Source organism: Microcaecilia unicolor, chromosome 13 (assembly GCF_901765095.1).
Source record: "Microcaecilia unicolor chromosome 13, aMicUni1.1, whole genome shotgun sequence".
NCBI classification, from domain to species: Eukaryota; Metazoa; Chordata; class Amphibia; order Gymnophiona; family Siphonopidae; genus Microcaecilia; species Microcaecilia unicolor.
In genome coordinates, this window is record NC_044043.1 from 86,917,423 (window position 1) to 86,937,047 (window position 19,625).

At 43.3% G+C, this 19,625-nt stretch overlaps 1 protein-coding gene across 1 annotated transcript in view; it reads left to right on the plus strand.

Moving 5' to 3' along the window:
• The first annotated feature begins 1,916 nt into the window (after positions 1-1,916).
• The window catches only part of PER3 (period circadian regulator 3), an 84,354-nt gene continuing 66,645 nt past the window's right edge, over positions 1,917-19,625 (plus strand). The window contains exon 1 of the mRNA XM_030222166.1: positions 1,917-2,139. The gene's annotated coding sequence lies outside the window, so the exon portion shown is untranslated. The remainder of the gene's footprint in view (positions 2,140-19,625) is intronic.

Below are 19,625 nucleotides of genomic sequence, written 5' to 3' on the forward strand. Positions count from 1 at the left end.
CCTGTTCAGAAGGAAGGGATCCTCAGAAGCTTAGCCGAGATTGGGTGGTGGGAGGCGGGGCTAGTGCTGGGCAGACTTCTATGGTCTGTGCCTTGAAAATGACAGATACAAATCGAGGTAAGGTATACACAAAAAGTAGCACATATGAGTTTATCTTGTTGGGCAGACTGGATGGACCGTGCAGGTCTTTTTCTGCCGTCATCATCTACTATATGTAATGGAGAAATGGTATGGAAATGTGTATGAATAAAATTACACAGAAAACTAAAGTCAAGTCCAGGATTGTTGTGATGTTAACAATTGTTGTTGGATCCTGCTTTTTATTCCCCAAGTGACCTATTACCATGCTGATCTGCTGCAATGGGCAAAAATAGCATAGGCACCATGTTGTAATAAATGGGTATCCAAATAATAAGAGGCAGAATGATGGTTTTGGCATAATTAGAATTGGCTGATCAAAAGGCCCTTCACACGGGGTTTGCATGGCAGTAGACAAGCAACTTGAGCCTCAGGTGTGAGGGAGCTGTGTACTGGTCAAAGCCTTCTGTTGTGTTTTTGTAGAATCAAATGCAACAAGCCTCCTAACATTTGGAAGAGAAAACATACCCTGTGATTCTGTGCGGGCTGTTGCATTGGGGATAATAGGGGGCCTGCTAGCAGGCTGGACAGGGCTCACCATTCCTCCCCAATGCTCTGCAAACCCTAACGCCAGCTCCAAGCTGGCATAGGGGTTATTGCGGACATCGCACCAATGTTTGGCATGCTGCTAGCTGATCATTGGGGAAGAATACGCTTAGCATGCATTTGCATTCTACTTGGGCTTAGAGTCCTGTTTTGCATGTATTTGCTTGCTAGTTGTGTTCAGAGCCCGCGCGCATTGTTTCATGCGCTTGGGAGCTTTGATCATGGGGCAGTAGCAAACGCAGAAGCTACTATGGCGTTAACAGCCTCTAGCGCTTGTTTGCTTCTGATCATCGGCCCATTTGTGATACTGGGCAAGTTCTTTAACCCTCCATTACTTCAGATATAAAACAGATTGTAAGCCTTAGCTAAATCCCCCAAAAATAGATATAAAGCAACACTGATGAAAACTGAGAACGTAATAAGAAGGCAGCGGAAAGGAGAAGCGAAAACACTGAAAAATATGCCCAGTGATTTTGGAGTCCTCATTATGTTAAAACCTGTACATTAACTATAAGAGAAGGCATTTTTGTTGAACACAGAGGCGACTATGAGATGTTTGGACTTTGCTGGCTAGTAGAAAGAACTTGCCCAATGCCATTCGTTTAGGAGCCAACTTTTCAAAGTGATTGGGGGTGCTAAACCCAACAGAAATTTGGCCACAGTTGAGCAGTTTTTTTTTTGTTAGTATTGGGGGTACTCAAGCACCCACAGCACTAGCCTCTATAATTAATGCTACCATCAGCAGTTGAATAATAACATTGAGCGCCTGCGCACAAAGTGGGCCACAACTAAGGCAGCCTGCAACAATCGTCGCCTCTTCCGCATCAGCCCTGGCGAGCCCTCGAGCGTTGAGGCGCGGCGCGCGGATGGTTGAACTGCACAAGTAGTACAACTCTATGGTACTCGCGCGCGGCGGAGGGCTGACCCTCGCCCCCCTTTCCCATCCTCCACAATCATCATCCTTCCAAGCCACGCGAGAGAGCGAACCTCACAGCGCACAAACAATCTTTTTTTTTTTTTTTTTTTAGACGCTGCGTGAGCGTGACCCGCCGCCTGCAGCTGTAAGGAATCAAGCACGAGGCCGCGGCCGCCCCATTCTGGGAGGGGCCAATGGGAGGGTGGGCGGTGGGCGGTCGTAGCCAATGGGCTCGGAGGGGGCGGAGCGACGGTGACGTTGGGGGGGCTGGGGACCTTGGTACGTGCTGAGGAGGAGGAGTCGGCTGCCAGTGAGTCGGCCAGAGGGAGAGGTGGGAGGCGGTTGGGGAAGGATGGAGTGGGGTTTTCGTTTCGGTGATTAGTGGTTCTCGGTGTTCGGGAACCTGCTCTCTGCGGAAGGGGGAAGTTTTCCCGAGGGGAGCACCGTCCATCTTCGTTCGGAGTCAGGAAGTAACTCGTCTTTTGAGTCCCGGCTCTTAGGCCCGTCTCCTTCCCCGCTCGGGCCACCGTGGAGGCTGGGTAAGTGATGAGGACAACAACGTCAACAAATACTGGGAGAGAGAAGGCTCAAACTTTTACTTGACAAGTGTGCATGGTTTTATTCCCACTGATGATCAATCTGGAAAGTAAATAAATTGAGGCTTTATGTTTCAGGTCATAATTAGTGGAATGGAGTGAGCCACGGGGGCATGATGACACCCACCGATGTTACTATTATTTAACACTTCTAAGGCGCTACTAGGGTTACGCAGCGCTGTACAGTTTAACATAGAAGGACAGTCCCTGCTCAGAGAGCTTACAATCTAAAGGACAAATGCACAATCAGACAAGTAGGGGGCGTCAAACTGGGGCAGTCTAGATTTCCTGAAAGGTATAAAGGCTAGGTGCCAGTACATGTGCACCCATAGAGATTGCTTATTCTGGCCTCTCAAACGAAAAAGAGGTTCCACTGCTTTTGGCTGTGGTTATAACTTAACATTTGTTTTAGGTGCTTGTTGCCAGTCTCTCCATATTCCATGAGTACCACAGTATACTTCCAAACACTGTTGGTATCCATATCTTTACTGGATTTTAGGCTCTTATCTGTGAAATTGCAGTGAAGTTTTCTTTTGAAGACTTTGTTTTAGCTTTGACTTCTGATCTGGTGAGTCTCAGGGCATCCTTTATTTGAATAACATGTTTACTGATATATTATAACTGTGTTGGGTGGTGTGGGGTGGCCTATTTTATCTTCCTAATAGATTTAAGGGCGTACAGTTCTCTTATTTTATTGGTGCTGTATATATTCTGAGTTGTTTCCTTATGTAGATTTTTTTTGTCTATTGATCTGACAATCTGTGTGACTATCTTCCTTCCTAGTTCCCCCTCCCCCACCTATGTTAACTTCTTACATAATTAAGCAACTTCTGTGTTTGTGGACCTAGTCAGAGAATTATAGGTCAGGTGTCCGTCCCATTTTTGTCCTTTTAAAAGTAAACATGAAGTTCACTTTCCTAATGCTTGTCTTAGATAAGAAAGAATTGACTAGTATGATAGCTCCATTCCCCCTCCCCCCACTTCCCTGTCAGCCAGGCAGTAAAAGGTTTGAAGATATTGGTATTGGCTGTATGGCTGAGAATGTTGTCTCTTGTCTGTATGCCGTGTTACTACCAAATCACAAGTAAGAGTTAATATGTGCACATATATGTCACGTGGTACCAGCCCTGTCTGTTCCAAACTCCATAGTAGCCAGGGCCGGACTTAGATATGCATGGACCCAAGACAGAAACTGGGTAGGGGGGCCCCAAGATCTTCAGGCTATTCCTCTTTCAGAATGAGGCATAGGTGGGGCCCTCTGTAGCATGGAGGACCAGGGCAACTGCCCTGGTTTCTGGCCTTGATGGTAACTAATTATATTGTATACGGAAGGCAAATTTGGTCCCCACATGGGATTGTTTATTACGTGGTTAAGGGCTGAACCCTAGCTTAATTTTGTTATATTTTATAGTATAGATGGTAATGTAGATTCATTAATAACATGGTTAGATATCTTGGGCCCTAGTTTCTCAGCTTATAGTATGCTATTTTTTTTTTTTTATTGATGCAACCTTTTGGTGATCAGAAAGCTTGTGATCTTAAAAAACTAACAAGTGGTAACTTACAGTGCTATTTTTGTAATTGATTGGGCAGGGTTTTTTGGACTTCCAACTGGATCCAATGCTGGGATTTGACACTTTCATTTTGCAGCTATCTGGGGATCTTGTCCTCTCCTATTTTTTTTTTCCAGCATACCTTTTAGTCCAGTCATTTAAGTGACAGGGCTCAGCTGTAGGGCCATGCATCAAGGTACTGTCTGGAATGCTAACATTTAAACTCTTATTTCCTCAAGCAGACTATTTACACCCCAAAACTGCAGTGCTGAGGGTTAACACTACACCTTCACAGCAATACATTTTTTTTTGTAATGCCTTAATTCTTTTCTGTTAAACTTCTGCCACAGTGGAGTCCTTTTTTAGATCTTCAGTTCCTGGGGTCATCTGGGGATACTGCAGCACCTAACCCAACAGAAGATTTATGTGTTTAGATCATAGCTCCTTAGTAGAATCTCCCTCCCCACTTGCTACTGCTTGATGATAATTGTTTGGCCAGTTCAGTAAGGCTCATATTCTTTGGTATCTTTGGGTAAAATTTACTGAGAAGTCCCCGATGGAACCCAAACCACATGTTTCTCTGTAGTAAAAGTTACTGTGCAGCACCAGGTAACATGAGACTAGTTTAGTACTGTCTAGAATGGATTGTGTCCTGAGTCAAAAAGTGCGGTCTGTTCCCATACACATTGGTGTCTTCTAGATAATGACACTATTAGAAGTAGACATGTATTTTATTTATTTATTTAGATGTAGCTCAAGGTGAATTACATACAGGTATTTCCCTGTCCCCGGATGGCTTACAATCTAAAGGGTCTGTTTACGAAGTAGCGCTAGTGGCGGGCCATGTTGGCACTCGTGCATGGACAGATGCTTAGTAAACCGGAGTTTATGTTTGTAACCGAGGCAGTGGAGGGTTAAATGACTTGCCAAAGACCACAGGGAGCAACAGCGGTATTTGAACTGGGCTTTGCTGATTGTCAGCCTGGTGCCCTAACCGCTAGGCTGCTTCTTGCTCCAATCTAGAATCTAAACAGCTTAGTAAAATTGTCTTTTGATAACTTGACCAAAATTGGGATTGACAGTCATTAAATATCTCCTAATCCATTTTCCCTCAGATTCAATATTGCGTGACTTAGGTTGCATGTGCAAATCTGGGCATATTCTGGATTTGCGCACGCAACTTATTTGAGCCACTTAGCGCCGAGAGGATCCAATTAACAAGCAATTGTTGACACTAACATTAATTAGAATTAACGCACACGACTGTCTGAACAGTCGCATAGTTGAAAAGGGTGTGTAGCTGTGGGTGTTTTTAAAATTTACATGGTCTGCGCCTAAAGTAGGCATCGACTTTTATGCCAATTCGTAATTGCCCGCAACTAAATTTGGTCACGCGGTCAGGCTTGCGTCATATTCTATAAACTGCATGGAAATTTAGGCATATTCTATAAAGGACGCCTGAATTTAGGCGTCCTTTAGAATACACCTAAGTGTATTGTTTTTTCAGGGGTTTTTTTTCCGGTGTGATATATAGAATCTAGTCCTTTATGTGCCCGTCTTCTGTACGTACTGAAATAATGGCAGTCCTACTCGATCGCTGGCTGACCCTATTTACATTACTTCTAATAAACTGTGATTTTGATATCTTTTCGTGGTATGAGGTGAGTTCCCGTCCAGACAGTTCCCACCCACCAATTCTCCCCGAGACAGTTCCCACCTAGGACAATTCCCACTTAAGGTGACAATTCTTACCAAGAGCAGCATACGGATGGACACAGAGAACTTATAATAACGGAATAACTTCATAGGTTGCACAGTAATTTGTTATAAATTGTAATCAGTGTGCCGTTTTGAGGGGCTGAATTAGGTTGAAACCTAGTTTGGGGGTGTGTGGGGGGACATTGCCCCTCCTCACATGAGCTGCACTTTGTATTTATCCATTTATTTATTTTTGTTACATTTGTACCCCGTGCTTTCCCACTCATAGCAGATTCAATGCGGCTTACATATTATATACAGGTACTTATTTGTACCTGGGGCAATGGAGGGTTAAGTGACTTGCCCAGAGTCACAGGGAGCTGCAGTGGGAATCGAACCCAGTTCCCCAGGACCAGAGTCCACCACGCTAACCACTAAGCCACTCCTCCACACTTACGACATTTAGATCCCAGATTAAACATGAATTAGGTTGAAACCTAGTTTTGGGGGGTGTGGAGGGCATCCCCCCCCTATGAACTGCATGTCGGGAAAGGGATGTGTAAAAGATAATGTGGGGGGATTTAAGGGGGTACTGGCCCCCCAATCGATGTGTTTTTTGTGTTTTGTTGGGTTATGGGTGGGAATTGTCCTCCCTGGTGTGGTAGGAGTTGGTTCAGTGGGAATTGTCCAGGTGGGAACTGACCTAGAACCCTTTTTGTTGTCATAACTTCTGTTGGGGGGGGGGGGGGATTTTTGTTCTTCAGTAAAGTTGTTTATACATAAAATAGTTATAACAATAGGGAGGGAGTGGGGGTTCTTCTGGAAAGTACAGGGGGTTGGTAGGAATTGGGGGGATTAAGAAGGTTTAAAAATTCGATGACAATTCAATATTATCTTTTTTGTTTGTGCTATAGATCTTTCTAAGCACATATGTTCTGTTGGCTGAATGTTCACTCTGATTTGTCATCAATAATAAAAAAAATTGTTGAAACGTAATCCATAACTTCTCAAGGTGTATGGAAGGAAATATGCATTTCCGCTCATACGCACCTGATGTGAAGCCCTCCCACTGATGTTCTCTTAGATGTTCAGTCTTAGTAAGGTCAGCTTTGTACACCACCAAATGTCTGTTGTCATAGTACATACAGTAAGTTCCTGAAGGATAGTAGAACAGTTTAATTGGACACACCTGTCTCTCTTTCCTTATTTCTCTCTGTGTTGTCCTGTCTTTGCTGACACACTGCCTGCTCCTGCGCTGTTGACTGTTCTACTTTCTCTGCACTCTTGGCAGCGTTGCCAAGAATTAGTCACCTGTTTTGTCCGTCTCATTCAGGTGTTAAAGCAGTGAACAGGTTGTCTGTGCAGGACTGGGAGAGGGGCGGGGTTTAAAAAGCACATTTCTTTTTTGAGATGGATGCTCTGTGGTTTTCTCACAGGATGTTCACCAGTGATTCCCGCCCCCCCTCCCCCCCCCCCCACAAACATTTCTCTTTATGTGCTAAGCCAAAAACATCGGTTTGATGCTTTTTAATAAAGAATAATCGCTTATACATTCACTTTATGTGGTCATGATCTCCTGAACCATTCAACCTCCAGCGCTCACATTTTCAGGAATATATTAGTTTTAAGCTTGTATAAACGTACTGTTCAACATATCCCTGAAAATTTTATGAATCTAGTCCAAAACTAAGTGGAGGAGTGGCCAATGGTTGGGGTGGTGGATTTTGGTCCTGAGGAACTGAGTTGGATTCCCACTTCAGGCACAGGCAGCTCCTTGTGACTCTGGGCAAGTCACTTAACCCTCCATTGCCCCATGTAAGCCGCATTGAGCCTGCCATGAGTGGGAAAGTGCAGGGTACAAATATAACAAAAATAAAATAGATACTATTGGAGATTCTACATGGAATGTTGCTATTCCACTAGCAACATTCCATGTAGAAGGCTGCGCAGGCTTCTGTTTCTGTGAGTCTGACGTCCTGCACGTACGTGCAGGACGTCAGACTCACAGAAGCAGAATCCTGCACGGCCACATTGGTGATCTGCAAGGGCCGACTTCTACATGGAATGTTGCTAGTGGAATAGCAACATTCCATGTAGAATCTCCAATAGTAGCAACATTCCATGTAGAATCTCAAATAGTAGCAACAGTGGAGGAGTGGCCTAGTGGTTAGGGAGATGGACTTTGGGCCTGAGGAACTGAGTTTGATTCCCACTTCAGGCACAGGCAGCTCCTTGTGACTCTGGGCAAGTCACTTAACCCTCCATTGCCCCATGTAAGCCGCATTGAGCCTGCCATGAGTGGGAAAGCGCAGGGTACAAATGTAACAAAAATAAAATAGATACTATTGGAGATTCTACATGGAATGTTGCTACTATTGGAGATTCTACATGGAATGTTGCTATTCCACTAGCAACATTCCATGTAGAAGGCTGCGCAGGCTTCTGTGAATAAACATGTCTTGCTGTAGTGTGTGTTTGTGAGACTAAGATGTTAGCTACTTCCATTAAAGGCCTGGTTGAGAGCCAAGCTTTCACCTGCTTCCTGAAGCAGAGATACTCTGATTTCATAATATTCAGATTACTTGTACTTTATTTAGTACCTAATTTTGAAATCCCGAACTCCCTGATTAATACAAAGGCATTCACATTCGCCTTTAGAAATGAACAGTGTGTTCAAACCTAAACTATTTTTGTATTAAAATGGTCTAGCCTAGGTATGTGCTTTGTGTGCACTTTTTGGTTTGAAATTTTTTTATACATGTGAAAAAGTGCACTAAATTGAATTTACATACATTAAAAAATTTGTGTATAAAAGTTGGTTTACACATGTTAAGTCTTAATCAAATTTTACAAGCTTTAATTTCTAAACTGAACTGTAAAAAAAAAAAAGTACAAATACCTGAAACTGAACAGAAAATGAAGTGAGTTTTTTTTTTCTGTGCACACCTCGGTTTAGTGTGCTTAAATATTTCAGAAGGATGGTATGGGAGTTGCGTTCCAAGACGTATGAAGAGAGACTTGCTGACCTGAACATGTATACTCTGGAGGAAAGGAGGAACAGGGGTGATATGATACAGACGTTCAAATATTTGAAAGGTATTAATCCGCAAACGAATCTTTTCCGGAGATGGGAAGGCGGTAGAACGAGAGGACATGAAATGAGATTGAAGGGGGGCAGACTCAGGAAAGATGTCAGGAAGTATTTCTTCACGGAGAGGGTGGTGAACGCTTGGAATGCCCTCCCGCGGGAGGTGGTGGAGATGAAAACGGTAACGGAATTCAAGCATGCGTGGGACAGGCATAAAGGAATCCTGTGCAGAAGGAATGGATCCACAGAAGCTTAGCTGAAATTGGGTGGCGGGGGGAAGAGGGGTTGGTGGTTGAGAGGCTAGGATGGGGGAGGGCAGACTTCTATACGGGGTCTGTGCCGGAGCCGGTGATGGGAGGCGGGACTGGTGGTTGGGAGGCGGGAAATACTGCTGCACAGATTTATACGGTCTGTGCCCTGAAAAAGACAGGTACAAATCAAGGTAAGGTATACACATATGAGTTTATCGTGGGCAGACTAGATGGACCGTGCAGGTCTTTTTCTGCCGTCATCTACTATGTTACTATATGTTACTATGTTTTAACGTATGTTCCTTCAGGACTAATCATTGTACACGGTTGCCTGTTACCCTCTTCCTCCTTTATTATCACATTTCACCTTGATTTTGAGTCCTGCTGTCTTCTATACCATCTTGTTTTGTGTCATTTGTTTTACTTTTCTGTAAAAATGTATTGAGGCTAATTCCCTGGGGGGGTCCTTTTACTAAGCTACAGGAAAGGGGGTCCCTGTTGTAATGGCGAGGGACGTTTTTCCCATGCACCAGGGCCACTTTTACCGCAGTGGATAAAAAGGCCCCTCCCCCCCCCCCCCCCAAAAAAAAAAAAAACTGACCTTGCAATAAGATTACTCTTACCATGTGGCCATGTATAGGAGAACGCTTACTGGCATCCATTGAGGTGGCGGTAAGGGCTCCCGCAGTAGCTGGACAGTGCACAACGATAACCGATTACTGCCGGGTTAGCACCGCACTGTAAAATAAAAAAAAAAAACTTTCTGGATTCCGGACATGGCACACACTCAAAGCAGAGTTACTGCCGGCAGCCACGTTGGACCAGCGGGTAGTTCCAGGTTAGCCCTCCTCGGGCTTACCTTCACTTTGTAAGAGGGCTCCTAATTTAAGGGAGGGCGATACAAATTTGTTAAAAGTTGGGTCCCATTTTTCTGTTGTGGCTTAGAAGTAGAGTGCTACTACTTTTTGATGTATTGAAATTTTAGAAACAAGGTGGCTATCTGGTTCTTTGCTTGTAGCCCGATTAACAGCTAATTCTTTGGCCTAATGTTTTTCTGGACCACCACTAGGGAAATCATAGCTTACTGTTTCTCAGTCTTTTAAGATTCAAACATGTCCCTATTGCATAGCAAGTCTGGAATATGAGGTGTTCACATTGAAATTGGCTGATTGCCTAGAACTCATAGTTTAAGGGTGCATATTAATATTTTGTGTGTGTTGTAAATTTGCAGTTAAGTGTAGACAGCTGTGGGGTAAAAATTAGAGAATGACAGCAATGGGGATGGGGCAGAGGCAGAGCCTGCGGGGATACGCTTACTGCCGGTGCAATTTCAGAACAGAATTGCTTTGTTTAATAAGATAACAATATCAGAACTTTTATCTTGTTCCTGTATAGTACTAGTTCATGATACTGTACAAGAAGCGTCAGTAGAAACCGCTGAGCACATGTTGGCCAGAGTTTTGAATCCTCTGTAGTTGTACATTGTGTTCGGTTCATGGGAGTGACTGAGAGATGAGTAAACTTGCTGAGTATGTACAGTACATGCTAACAAAGGAATTTTCTCCTATTTCCTGGCATCCTGCACCAGGATGAGTAAGTGTCAGGGAAGAAGCTTTTTGGAAGTGAAAGGTAATTAAAGATGATGAGTTAAGTACTAAACTGTGTCCTGTGCTGTCTTATAGTTGACCGAGTTCTTAATCGATGTACAAAGTGTAGGAATGTTTATGTACTTTGTGTTCTGATGCTTTCAAAATCATTACGTTCTATTTATATAAATGTAAAGGAATCTGAACTAAGAGATTAGAATTTACAAACTCTTGCGTCTAGGTCATTAAAACGGCAGAAAAGACCTTATTTAATTATTTAGGGGTCCTTTTATTAAGGTGTGCTGAAAAATGGCCTGTGGTAGTGTAGACACATCTTTTGGGCACGCGCAGAATTATTTTTCAGCACATCTACAAAAAAATGGCTTTTAAAATTTTTTTGCCGAAAATAGACATGTGGCAAAATGAAAATTGCAACACGTCCATTTTGGGTCTGAGACCTAACTGCCAGCCATTGACTTAGCGGTAATGACCAACGTGCGCCAAATGCCACTTGGCACGCGTCCGATACGCGTGGCATAAAATAAAATTTATTTTTCAGCTACACATAGACACGCGCCAAAAATGAAATTACTGCAAGAGTCACGTGGTAGCCATGCAATAACTCCATTTTGGCGTGTGTTGGGCGCGCATAGACGCTTACACGGCTTAGTAAAAGGGCCTCTCAGTTTGCCAGCTTGTTGGTTTGTACCTGGTAATGAGTGTGTACTGAACACCAGTGTGCTAGTAATTGAGCTGGTCATCATTTAATTTCTTCATGGTATGAAGAGATTTACCCAAGGTGGCATAGGGCTTGATGTATACTATTAACAAAATTGTAAGTTTTAATAATGACCAAATATAAGCATGTTCCTTAACGTGCAGAGGTGTATGTGCACATTTTGCATGTGGAGGGAATGTCCTGCTGTTACCACGGATGTTTTCTTGACACGGGGACAAGTACCACCATTACACATTTTGCGTAGTGTATTTTCGAGTGGCTGAGATGTTTTTATCAAAACGTCTGGCATTTGTGGTTCATCTTTTAAAAACTCCAGCTGGGGTATCCACTCTGTTGGTAATGTTTGCGTCATCCGCAAAATAGGCAAACTTTTCCTTCTAATTCTTCGATGATGTCTTTCACAAATATATGAAACAGACTTGGGCCCAATACTGACCTCTAAGACACTCCACTACTCGCTTTCCTTTCCACGGTGTGAATGCCATTTATCACCACCCTCTGTCGCTTTGTTTGTTTATTTATTTATTTATTAGGATTTATTTACCACCTTTTTGAAGTAATTCACTCAAGGTGGTGTACAGTAAGAATAGATCAAGCATGAGCAGTAGGCAATTACAGCAGTAAAAATATTCAAATAACATAAAGTATGGCATAATATACTACTTACAATGTCAACATAATACACAATAGAACATTTTAATTGATAGTAAAGAGTAAAGCAAAGATGGAACATATAGATAGGTAAGAGATTAAGAAGAGTTAGAAAATAAGTAGTTTCCGATCACTTTGGGTCCTAAGTTCAGCCCTCTTAGCTTATTCTCTTCTGTGAGGAACTATATCGAAGACTTTGCTTAAATCCCAAGTAGATGGCGTATGTCCTTTATGCAGTCCTTTAGTCACCCAGTCAAAGAAATCAGGTGTTGCTTTGTAATGCTAATGTTCTATCACATAAAGCAGAAAAAATACCTCTAATTTTACTGTGAACATCATAATTGAGATCTTTATTATGTACTAGTAAAAAAGGCCCGTTTCCGGCTGAAATGAAATGGGCGCTAGCAAGGGTTCCCCACTCCTTCCGTTGCTGTCTCCCTCTCTGTCCTCCGAGTCCCACGCCCTCCTGTCGTCGGAGGCGGGCACAGGACTCCCTTCCCCTCCCCTTACGCGACTATCCCTGGTGGTCTAGAGGTACCTCTTCAGTCGGGGCAGGAAAGAAAGAGCCCCCTGTTTCCTGGTCGGAGTGCTGCTGCTAGCTGCCCTGCTGCATCCTGTGCGAGTTCGGCTCTCGGTGTTTCAAAATGGCCGCCGAGAGTTGAAGTCTCGCTAGGCTGCTTCAACTCTCGGCGCCCATTTTGAAATGCCGAGAGCTGGACTTACACAGGATGCAGCAGGGCAGCTAGCGGCAACGTTCCGGCCAGGAAAGCGGGGGCTCTTTCTTTCCTGGCCCGAGCGAAGAGGTACCTCTAGACCACCAGGGATAGTCGTGTAAGGGGAGGGGATGTGACGGGGGAGGGAAGGTGATGGGGGGGAAGAGGGGGCGACCGGGGGCGGGGTGATAGCTTGAAAGGGGCGGGGCGAGGGCGTGAAAGGGGCGGGGTGAGGCCTTGAAATGGGCCGGGGCAAGTGTCCTCATTTTATGAGGCTGTCTGCAGCGATTCGTTGGAAGGGGATGAGTAGGGAAGCACGCTCCGCGTGTTTCCCTACTCATCCCCGTTCGTTCATTTGCGTTCTGTATTTGTTCCGCCCTCGACGTCATCACGTGTGTCGTGAGGGCGGGGCATGGAGACATGGTGAGTGTTGTGGCTTCACCACCATGAACTTACGAACCGGTGTCTGAGTGGCTGCAGTGACGTCAGTGTCTTCAGAACGTTGAGGGCGAGTTTTATTATAATAGATATGTATGTGCTGCAGTTTGGGTCTTGATAAAGACCTAATTTTATAATGTGCAAAAAAAAAGTTCTCCCTTGTTGCTTGTATCTAAACTTTTAGTAAGTTTGTCAGGCATTTGGAAAAGTTTCTTTTTCTTACCTGAGTATAATCCCATTGCTACATATTGCAATTGGGCATCTTCATTTCAAGAAAAATCTCCTTAATAGCCCTTTATAAAGATTTGTCACCCTAGTTATCTTGGGATCCCTCTTATGTAATACAGGTACGTCACACATTGCTCAGTCTTTTGTAGTTTGATTGTTACTTTGCGTTGGTGTTCGGGTGACTCATAAGACCCCTCCATCTAGAGCAGTCTTTACTGAACCACATGACAAAGCGGGATATGACAGTAGATGATAAAACAGACCCTCATCCTTTTTTGATAATGACTTTTGCTGTGCATGTTCAACTTAACCCCGTGCAGACTTTTTTCCATTGTTTGTTTACATTTTATATTCCTAAGATCACATTGGTTTCTGACTTGCCCTCATGTTTTTTCATCTTTTTGATTTCAGATTGTAAAATTGTTTAAAATGCTTATATGCTATTCAGAATGAACTGAAAACTGACAGTAGACAGATTCCAGCCACTTAGCTGCTGCTCTTAGATGCTCTGAGTAACGGGTGTTTTATCTCTTGCTGCAAAATTGCCCATCTTATGTAAGTGCAGGAATTTTATTTTTGTTTCAAGATTGATCTAACTTATCTGACTGAAGTATAAAAGTAATCAACCACACACTCTATGAATCTCTCTGTGAGAGGACCATTCTTTCAGTTTGGTGAGTACTAATGTGCTCTGTGTTAGTTTTTCCGGTATTCAAGAACTGTAGCTTACTGATTTGAACTGCTATGTTGTCGTGAAGTGCTCAATGTTAAAAATATTGATCTGGCACAACCACAGAATCAAGTTAAGCACCAGTGTATAATTTAATACGTATATTCAGCATTTCTATTCTTATAAGCAGTGGTGCTGAATACATGTATTCAGTAGGGAGGGTACCAGCACGATCTGCTTAATTTAGGCTCACTGATTTGTTTAGTGGTGGCATATCTCTGCTAAATGGATAATTTCTGGTGTTGCATCTCCTTATCCATATAAAATGTGACTGTTCAGCAATATAAGCAGCCTAAATTTTATACAGATAAGCTATTCATTTTTTTATTCTCTGCGGACAAGCAGGACTGTAAAATCATCAGTGATGTCACCCATACAAGGAGGAGTTTGGCACGAGAAGCAATACTCCAGCAACTTTTTCTACTACGCCTTTGGGTAGGCTCACTTCACATGTGCGCCTGTTCTTGAATTCCGAAACGGTAACGGAATTCAAACATGTGTGGGATAAACATAAAGGAATCTGTTCAGAAGGAATGGATCCTAAGGAGCTTAGCCGAGATTGGGTGGCAGAGCCGGTGGCGGGAGGCGGAGATGGTGCTGGGCAGACTTATATGGTCTGTGCCAGAGCCGATGGTGGGAGGCGGGGCTGGTGGTTGGGAGGCGGGGATAGTGCTTTGCAGACTTATACGGTCTGTGCCAGAGCTGGTGGTGGGAGGCGGGGCTGGTGGTTGGGAGGCGGGGATAGTGCTGGGCAGACTTATACAGTCTGTGCCTGGAAAAGGACAGGTACAAATCAACGTAAGGTATATACAAAAAGTAGCACATGTGAGTTTATCTTGTTGGGCAGACTGGATGGACCATGCAGGTCTTTTTCTGCCGTCGTCTACTATGTTACTCCAGCAACTTTTTCTATAAGCCTTTGGGTAGGCTCACTTCACATATGCGCCTGTTCTTGCCTTCCGCTGTCACATAGGACCGCCTCAGTCTAATCTTTTCCTTGGAGCTGATCAGACCCATTTTCTCTCAGTTGCCTCAAGGCCTAGTTTTTTTTTTTTTCTTCATATTTTCAACTTTTTAATCTGTAAAGTCTGTTGCTGTTGTGTGGTTCATTTTCCTGAGATCCCCAATAGTCTCTTAGGTTTTCAAGTTTTTGTATTTTTTTTTTTTCACATTAGCTTGGTGCAGCCCACCCTAAAGACCTCAATCATCTGGCTGGGAAATTTATCACCATTGAGTTGTCTGATTTTGTTGTGGCTGTTTTTTGGACAAGGTATCCCAAAAGAAGACCCCGCCCAGTGTCTTTGAAAGGTGTTCCCAGTGCAACAGAACCACTTGGAAGACGGGGTCCCTCCACTACAGCTCTGAATGCTCTCAAATCAGAGGGTACAGGGCCCACTCACTGCTCTGAGCCTCTCCTTCTCTTACCTGGGCACTTCTCCTTTCCTCACTGGCTCCTCTAGTTCTGCGTTCTACAGGTTGACCTTTCCAGCCTAGATCTGCTTGGATCTTATACTCTTCTTTCTCCCTTGTTTAAGCTTGTAGCTTGGTTAAGCCTAGTTGAGTTATGGGATGGTAGCTCTTCAGATTGGTGACCTAGTCTTACGTGTTGCTTTCTTGATGGTCCACTCTGACTGACCCCCTTATTATGCTCCTACAACTTGTTGTACTTCCATAATCTCTGTTGGAGGAAAGAAGACGGCTAGTCCCTGGTTGCAGGGTTGTTTATTCTTCCCTCCAAAATCATTGATAGACACTTCCGGCCTAAGACTGGCATGTTGGCCCATCCTCTATAACTTAGCGAACAGGAGCAGAGACTCAAGAATATTCCTTTTGGTGCAGTTTCTTTTTCTTCCTGATGTTTTCTTTTTAACATTGTTTTTTTTTTTACTTTAATATTTATGCTTTATTGAAATTTACATTTATGCAAATACAACATAAATCAGATCTAGACAAAGATACCAAATATCAAACAATCAAATAATTATACATTATATTGACCACAAAAGTGGATCCAAGATCTAGGAAATAAAATTATTAAATCAAAAAACATAAACAATTCTTATGAGCAGAGAGAGGTAACGAAAAATCGCAGCCGAGTAACGCCACAATACAATGCCTATTACAACATTATTCTTTAGAGGAAATAAAATCTTGCAACATTTTTGGGTCAAAAAAAATATATGATGTGGAATTAATAGAAATAAGACATTTACAGGGAAACCTCAGTTGAAAATTCTTTTTAACATTGTATGAAACTTTGCATGCTTTTTTTTCAGACTGAACTATTTTAAAAACATCCTGAAAGCCCTTACTGTATTGGAATTTTGAAGGCCCCTTGTGGCAGCTTATTGGAAAACAGTCTGTTGCTCTAAATTCAGGGCTTTTTTTGAGGGGGTCCTGAGTACCGGCACCTTTTCCATTGTCTGCTAACATTGACCGATGGTCCCCAAGTTTTGATGAAAGAGCTCAGGCTCTACACAATAATTCTGCCTTGTCATAGATTCTGTGACTGGTTGCAGGGGGCCTGGCTATTGTGGAGTGGGTCCCTCAGCGATCAACCCACCCCACCCTTAAAAGGGTGGCCTGGCACTTGAGTACCGGCACCTTTTTTGCTAGAAAAAATGCACTGTCTAAATTTGAATGTTTGCAATCATTTGTTTAAGAAAACCCATGGAAATAGAGTTCCTTAATACCTTTAAACCTTTTATATTACTGTGAAAGTGATTTGATTTACTTAATCACCTGTCATCATAGACAGTTACATCCAGGATAAACCACTGAAATGGGTTTTACTTTGACTTGCTGGCAAAAGAAGTAGCTAGATTAAAGCTTAATCAGAATAATGCTGCTCAATTTGTTGGGTGGTTTAAGCTCGAGAGACCACATTTATCAACTCGTAGCACAGTAGTGGCACACATTAAATGTAAGGTTTAATCATTGATTGATACACGTTGGCAGGGAATAGTGCCAGTTTCTTTTATTTGTTTGGAAGAAAGCTTTAGTCGATTAAAAGGTCAAGAATGCATGGGATAAACACAGAGGAACACCATGTAGAAAAAGGATGGAATCCTATTAAAGCAAAACTTACAACCTCATAACTGGAGTGAGCTTTCACGGCAGCTTCAGAGGTTGGGAAGTAAGACCATTGCCAGGCAGACATCTATGGTCTGCGTCCTGTACATGGCAAAACCAGACCAGGATCAAGACTGGAGTGGGCTTTGACAGGAACTCCAGCAGTTGGGCAGTAGGACCAGTGCCGGGGCAGACTTATATGGTCCGTGCCCCAAAATTGGCAGGGAGAAAGAGATTTAAGTATACTAGTGAATCCTGAGCATTCAGGTCTTTATCTGCCAACATTTTCTGTGTTTGCCCTCTGTGAAGGATGTAAATTGAAGCACATCTGTAAGAGGTTGTTTTTCTGTGTTGGCCCAGAATGCTTATATAGGTCCATTTTGAGAGGAGATGTGATTTGATATACCGCCTTTCTGTGGTTACAGTCAAAACAGTTTACATAACCTATATACAGTGGGGGAAATAAGTATTTGATCCCTTGCTGATTTTGTAAGTTTGCCCACTGACAAAGACATGAGCAGCCCATAATTGAAGGGTAGGTTATTGGTAACAGTGAGAGATAGCACATCACAAATTAAATCCGGAAAATCACATTGTGGAAAGTATATGAATTTATTTGCATTCTGCAGAGGGAAATAAGTATTTGATCCCCCACCAACCAGTAAGAGATCTGGCCCCTACAGACCAGGTAGATGCTCCAAATCAACTCGTTACCTGCATGACAGACAGCTGTCGGCAATGGTCACCTGTATGAAAGACACCTGTCCACAGACTCAGTGAATCAGTCAGACTCTAACCTCTACAAAATGGCCAAGAGCAAGGAGCTGTCTAAGGATGTCAGGGACAAGATCATACACCTGCACAAGGCTGGAATGGGCTACAAAACCATCAGTAAGACGCTGGGCGAGAAGGAGACAACTGTTGGTGCCATAGTAAGAAAATGGAAGAAGTACAAAATGACTGTCAATCGACAAAGATCTGGGGCTCCACGCAAAATCTCACCTCGTGGGGTATCCTTGATCATGAGGAAGGTTAGAAATCAGCCTACAACTACAAGGGGGGAACTTGTCAATGATCTCAAGGCAGCTGGGACCACTGTCACCACGAAAACCATTGGTAACACATTACGACATAACGGATTGCAATCCTGCAGTGCCCGCAAGGTCCCCCTGCTCCGGAAGGCACATGTGACGGCCCGTCTGAAGTTTGCCAGTGAACACCTGGATGATGCCGAGAGTGATTGGGAGAAGGTGCTGTGGTCAGATGAGACAAAAATTGAGCTCTTTGGCATGAACTCAACTCGCCGTGTTTGGAGGAAGAGAAATGCTGCCTATGACCCAAAGAACACCGTCCCCACTGTCAAGCATGGAGGTGGAAATGTTATGTTTTGGGGGTGTTTCTCTGCTAAGGGCACAGGACTACTTCACCGCATCAATGGGAGAATGGATTGGGCCATGTACCGTACAATTCTGAGTGACAACCTCCTTCCCTCCGCCAGGGCCTTAAAAATGGGTCGTGGCTGGGTCTTCCAGCACGACAATGACCCAAAACATACAGCCAAGGCAACAAAGGAGTGGCTCAGGAAGAAGCACATTAGGGTCATGGAGTGGCCTAGCCAGTCACCAGACCTTAATCCCATTGAAAACTTATGGAGGGAGCTGAAGCTGCGAGTTGCCAAGCGACAGCCCAGAACTCTTAATGATTTAGAGATGATCTGCAAAGAGGAGTGGACCAAAATTCCTCCTGACATGTGTGCAAACCTCATCATCAACTACAGAAGACGTCTGACCGCTGTGCTTGCCAACAAGGGTTTTGCCACCAAGTATTAGGTCTTGTTTGCCAGAGGGATTAAATACTTATTTCCCTCTGCAGAATGCAAATAAATTCATATACTTTCCACAATGTGATTTTCCGGATTTAATTTGTGATGTGCTATCTCTCACTGTTACCAATAACCTACCCTTCAATTATGGGCTGCTCATGTCTTTGTCAGTGGGCAAACTTACAAAATCAGCAAGGGATCAAATACTTATTTCCCCCACTGTAGGTATTTATTTTGTACCTGGGGCAATGAAGGGTTAAGTGACTTTCTCAGAGTCCCAAGGAATTGAACCTGGTTTTCCTGGTTCCTAGGTCAGTGCACTAACCATTGGGCTACTCCCCCACATGATGAGCCAAATCCTAGCATTGGGTTGTTAAGTTGTGTAACTGGAGGGCATGATTAATGTTTTAACTGTTAGACCACATTATGGTCTCTCTTATTTGCCTTTTTATATTTTTGTTTTAAATTTGTCTTATATGAATTTATGCTGCAAAAAGCAAAGTGCAGTGGGCCAGAAATTGAACAGAGGAGATGGAGACTTTAAGTAAAGGAAGCAGTGTTTATTTGGAGACCCAACATGGCCTTTGTTTTGGTGAAACGCCTACATTCGGAGTCTAAACATATAAACAAATAGGAATTTTAAAAACAAATTTTTATAGTAAACATGCATAGAAATGTTAAAACAAAAATGTAAATGTTAGGCTTTACAATGCTGCATGGTAAGCGCAGCTTCTATATTGACAATTATACATGTTAACTGCCGTTCTTTGAGGAGAAGCAGGCCATATTCTCACATGTGGGTGACGTCATTCACGTCACCCGGTGCAGAGCTTAAGTAAGCTACTAGAGCTTTAAGAACA